At 31.6% G+C, this 6078-nt stretch overlaps 1 long non-coding RNA gene across 1 annotated transcript; it reads left to right on the top strand.

Moving 5' to 3' along the window:
- Positions 1-2269: 2269 nt before the first annotated feature.
- LOC107916130 (uncharacterized) lies at positions 2270-3518 on the top strand. Its single transcript, XR_001689392.2, has 3 exons — positions 2270-2347; positions 2541-2625; positions 3298-3518. It is a non-coding gene; the product is annotated as an uncharacterized lncRNA (long non-coding RNA).
- Positions 3519-6078: the final 2560 nt, after the last annotated feature.

The raw sequence follows: 6078 nt of genomic DNA, 5'->3' as shown, positions 1-6078 counted from the left end.
ATTTGCTTTGAGCTGCTTTTATATTTAATTTTTTTTAATTTTTTGTCAGTTAAAATTAAAAGAATGTTTTAAATATTTTTATGAATTAAAATTAGAATTAAAATTTTTAACTGTCTCTCTTAGTCAGATTCTATTATGACATTTTTCTATCATTTGTATGAATAAATTACCAGAAAAAGCTCATTTCCCAAAAAAATCACGGAAATAGGGCATTTTGCTTCATATTTATAAGTATAGACCAATATATGTAAAGCGTGTTGAGTTAGAGTTGTTTTTAGGAGAAAATCAGAAACGCGTGTCTAACTTAACGTTTTTTTTCCCTGTCACCTGTAAAAAGTGCCCACGTCAGCGTGCTTTAGTAATGTGCTTCCATGTAGGCATGCTTTTTCCCGTGTTTTTTTTAATGCCCTAATTGTTAATTAGGGGTTTATGAAATTAGGGTTTATCATTTTTTAATTTGTAAGTGTTTAGATTTAGGGTTTTATTTATTTTTAAGTATTTATTAATTATGGGTTTAGGGTTTTATTTAATTTTTAGGGTTTAAAAGTTCTGAAAAAAATAATTTGTACAATATGGGTTTGAAAAAATATTTTTGAGGGGATGGGTTCTAAAGAAATAATTTTGACGAGATGAGTTGAGTTTTGTAGAGAAAAAACGCTTTAAGTAGGATGCACAGTCAACAAAAGTATTGAAAACGTTTCCAACTAGACGCCCTTTTAAGTACTGCTACTTTTGAAAAAATAAATTTGAGGAGATGGTTCTGAAAAAATATCTTGGGATTCTCGAGATATCTAAAAAGTTTGTGAAAAATGCCCCGAATAGTGGGGGTAGAGGTTTGTAGAGGAAAAACACTCCAAGTAGAATGCACTGTCAGCAAAAGTACTAAAAACACTTACAACTGGACGCCTTTTTCAGTACTGCTTCTGATAGTGCATCCTACTTGAAGCATTTTTCCTCTACAAATTTCAACCCCCACTATCTGGGGATTTTACATAAAGGAGTGGGATGTTATCCCTTAGGCTATAAATGGCTCATATTTCAGCCTTTGGTGGCATAAGTTGGAGCAATAGAAATTAAAGAAGTTTAAAAGAATAGAAGTTCGTATGGAAGGTATAAGATGATTTTTCGTGTTAATATTTATATGAAACATTATATTTATTGCATAATGTTTTTATTTTGAATTTCTCTTGACAGATAATTTGGTTGAAAATAAGTGGACGGATTAGTGCCATTATTTATTACGATGGTGAGGTCCATGACACCAAAAACAGTGTAATTTTTTTATCGAAGAATACATCACGACTAGCTTTTAATCAGAACATAGAGTTTACAGAACTTCGTAAAAGAATTAGGAGAAAAATTTTCAAATCTATGGCAATGAGAGTACACTACTAATAGGACCTTAACGTGCCAAGCGTTGGGATTCACAAGAATTCCTTAGGAATTACTGCCCGAATTGCCGAGTCCTCATATGGTGTCCATTCAAATTATATGAATGCGATAAAAACATTAGTTATATATATACTACTAAATACTAAATATGAAATTGACTACGTTATTTGTATATAGCTCAAAATTAAATAAATACATACATCTGCTTCCGATCATTAGTTTAATAGAAGCCGTATATCTTCAAGCTCGATAGGTAATCCCACGTAACTCGGGACATGGTTCCACCTATTTCAATAACTTATTAGCATAATAATTTTATTTTAAATCATTTTAGTAATGATAATATCTACTGAATTTTACCTTGTTACGGGTGGGAATATATACGAGTAGTTCACTTAAGGACGTAAAAATGAAAAGTGATACCTAGCCCATGATTGTAGCAGTAAAAGGCAACCATAAATTTTGATTTTTTCTAGTTGCGTCATGTAACAGCCCGATTTAGACCCTAGTCGGAACAGTGGTTTCGGGACCACGAATCCGAGTAAGAAAAATATATTAATAGTATTTTTGGTGTCTACAGCATGTGAATTAATATGTGTGAAAGTTTCATGTGAAAATTTTATCAATTGTGTGCTCGATTTGCTAAAAGGACTTAATCGCGTAAAATGTAAAAGTGACTTGCTAATTGTTAAAGTGCTATATTGCTATGGCTTTTATTATGTGGACCCTTATGTTGTAATTTAGCCATTAGAATTATGCATGGACATATTTAGACAACCATTATAAAGCTTATAATTAAATACTTAAGGTTAAAATAGTAAAAAGTAAAGTAATATGTAATAAAATAAAATAAAACATGTTAATGGATGATTCATTCATCCTTATTGCCGAAACTTGAAAGAAAAAGAAAGAAAATAAACAAGCTAGGGTTCAGCCATTGCTAACTTTGATTAAGGTATGTTAGTTGATCGGTTTTTGATAATTTTTACGTTTTTGAGATCTTTGCTTCGTGTTTTAGCTAGCCCATGCTTTAATTTTTGGTATTAATGACGAATTTGAGATTTGCCATTGATGATAGATTGTGGTTTTTGTTGTTTGATGATGGAAAATAAATCTTTGATGTTTGATTTAAATTTGAAATTATCTAGATCAAGAACAAAAGAAAACGGAATTAGAACAGGGGAAGTCGAAAGTGATCAAGTAGTCGATTCTATCCGTTTATCTTCGTCCGAGGTAAGTTTGTAAGTGAATAGTTGATGTTAAATTTAATGTATTTACTTTATACATAGTAGAATCAAAATGTATGAATGTATACTATAATTTCGAATTGTTTTTAACATCAGATGATTAATTACGAGTTTAATTTGATTGATTTACGACATCCGAAAGACTTACGAACCACAGGAATACTGAAATGTGATATCGTGTAAGACCACGTCTGGGACATTGGCATCGATTTGAGATTTACGTGTAAGACCATGTTTGGGACATTAGCGCTGTATATGATTACATGTAAGACCCTGTCTAGGACAGTTGCATCATTATTTGATTACATGTAAGACCACGTCTGGCACGTTGGCATTGTACAAGCTTTTTGAGCTGTCCAAGCATCTTTTATTTGAATCCGAATGGTATAACGAGAATTTATATGGCAAAACCGAATGTGGGTTTGAATTAAGCAATTTAGGTATATTTGAGTTATACAAAGTTGAAAGTAAAGGTAAGTATTATGTATAACATGAAAAGATGAATTAATCACATAAATATGAGTATATATGTATGTGTACAAGATTAGTAGAATTCGGCCTTCTTGTATAATTTATTTGTGTTCTTTGAAAACTATGTGCTTACAACTTACTAAGCTATTTAAGCTTACTGTGTGTTTGTTCATTCATTGTTTTATAGATTTTGGAAGCTAGTTACGAGCTCAGGGATCGGCAAGGAAGGCCATCACACTATTGATCTCTATCTAGATATTTTGAAAGCTCGAAACTTTGAACATATGGCATGTATAGGCTAGCATTTGTTTTGTGTAGTCATGAAGTGTGCCTATATTTAGCCATGCGAAAATGGCTTAATCTTGATTTTAATACTTATGTGTATTCGGTTATGATAATAGTTTAATAAGAAAGTATATTTCATGGTATATATATATGTGAGATAATTAGTTATATAGCTTGAATATAATGTTAAAGTTTGTGTATATGCGGTTAGAATTTGAATTTAATTTGAAAGTATGTGATTCGTATTTATGTTTTCAAATGTTGGTTATAATTCGGCATGGAGAAATGGTAAGTAGGTTAAATAGTTGGTTTGATAGTTAGCTAATTTTTGAAAGTATGAGATGAGGAACAATTTTGAATGGTAGATAGTTGTATAACTTAGCTTAACATTGAAGTAATGATAGATATGTATTTAATGAATTTTAATTATGCAAAAATTCGGTTGCTAAATGTAAGAAATGGACATGTTCTATAACGGTTTGGTTGATTGTTTTATTTTGGATCTAAATGACAAAAAGGGATGTTTGATTTGGATAGGTATTGGTTAAGTATGCTTAATATATACTTGAATGATTGAATTTTAGGTACAACTTAAGATAAAAATGGCATGAATTATTTTGGAGGTTGGATGTGATGACCGAATATGTGGTATGGGTTTGGTTATGTGTATGTATCTTAAGCATGTGAATTAGGTATAAATTAGATGTTATAAGTGTACAATATGATTCAAGTTGTCATGGTCATATGCGCATAAAATAGGTACATTTTTGTGATATAATTTGATGTACTTGCAAATTCGGTTATAGATAGGTAACTTGAAACTATGTATATGTGCTTATATGTCATGGTTGCTAATGTATGGATTGTTGGCTAATATTAGTTAGTTAAATTGTGCATGAATTAGGTATGGTCGACTCATGGTAATAGTTAGCCGATTTGAGGAATGAATAAATGGCATTAAGTGTACGTAAATTTTGTTTGGATGGTTCATATAGTTGCGGTTAAATGAGAAATAAATTTTTTTATGAAAGATGCTTGATCATATTATGGAGTGGTTAATTCCGCAATTGCTTTTGGACCTTAAGCCGTGTGTAAGCATATTTGGAATAATGAACTGAAGTGTTTAAATTTTGTTAAGTACTTCGAATATTATTGAGATGTTGTTGTGCATATGATTTGAGTAATATGTTTTGTAAAGCATGTGTATATATTGAATAACTTTGAGACATGTCTAGTTAATTGAAAATGTGATTATATTCATGGTATGGATTCGAGTAAATTTTTTGAGGTATTGATTTGTATTAGTAATATGAATTAATGTATGATTAACCTTTAATTAGCTATATGCTTTATATATATATGAATATGACTTGCATAAATGTTCGTATCTGTATTTGAGCTCGGTAATATCTCGTGACCTTAATCCGGCAACGGATATGGGTTAGGGGTGTTACACGTCACCCGACACATTTCCTGATACAATATCGACAACATGATAGACCCCTAATTGAGTTCGCCAGCTCCTTTAAAATTGATGAGCGTATTGTGCTCTTTGTTCTTCAGTTGAATCCTCTGCCAACTTTGCAAAATTATTTCGTAACCAGGCCATTTCGATTTGAGCTTCGTAAATCGTCTCTAGAACCACACCTAAAAGATCGTAACATACGATTCCCCAATCAGCAACTGAATAGACCTGGTGACTACCGACCCATCCACGAGTAATCCAACTGTAAATGCACATCCTCTAAAGTGATAGTACACTCACCGTATGGAAGATGGAATGTGTGCGTTTCAGGTCTCCACCTCTCTACCAACGCGCTTATGAGTTTTGGGTCCAACTTACACCCTGGCTTACAAGGGCCATGTGCAAAAAATCGGCTTCCCTCAAGTATGTTTTGATCAACGATGATAGTGGACCAGGTAGATTACGAATATGGCATTGCAAAATTCAATCTTCCAACTATTTACATAAAAATTATGAAAAATATTAAGTTCAATTATAACTATGAAATAAAAAAATTAAAAAGATTAAAATTTATTCTTACCATTTGCAATTGGTTTAAAATTTATTATTACCATTTGCAATTAGTTGACAGAGATGTGCTTGTTATCAAAACAGATTAGAGACCCAGCCATTGCTAAATATATAATTGAATATGAACAAATTTTTAATAAAAAACTATTTCTTGAAAATACTAATAAAAAATAATAAAATTTATAATTTAGATAAAAATAGAATTTAGGAAAAAATTTAAGAGATTTTTTAAAGTTAATTGAGAAATTTGAAAGATTTAGAAGAGAATTGTGAGAAACGTGTGAGTGGTTTATAGTTTTTCTTTTTGATTGTTGGGGGCCAACGCCTATTTCAAATAGCCGTTGGAAGTGATCGTTGGAACATGGGCAAAAGCACGCTTATGTGGAAGCGCTTTACTAAAGCGCGCTGACATGGGCACTTTTTACAGGTCATAGGGGAAAAAAACGCTGGGCTGGACGCACTTTTCTTGTTTTCACCTGAAAACGCCTCTAGCTCAACACGTTTTAAGGAAAAACGACCCATTCCAGTAAATACCAGGAAAATTGGCCCATTTCCGTAATTTGTTTTGGAAATGGGTCTTTTTTGGTAAATTAGTCGATTTTTATTTATATTTTTAGTTTGACTTGGTAGAATTTTTCATTATATTTT

The sequence above is a fragment of the Gossypium hirsutum genome, chromosome D10 (assembly GCF_007990345.1).
Source record: "Gossypium hirsutum isolate 1008001.06 chromosome D10, Gossypium_hirsutum_v2.1, whole genome shotgun sequence".
NCBI classification, from domain to species: domain Eukaryota; kingdom Viridiplantae; phylum Streptophyta; class Magnoliopsida; order Malvales; family Malvaceae; genus Gossypium; species Gossypium hirsutum.
This window is presented reverse-complemented; position numbering and strand designations above follow the sequence as displayed.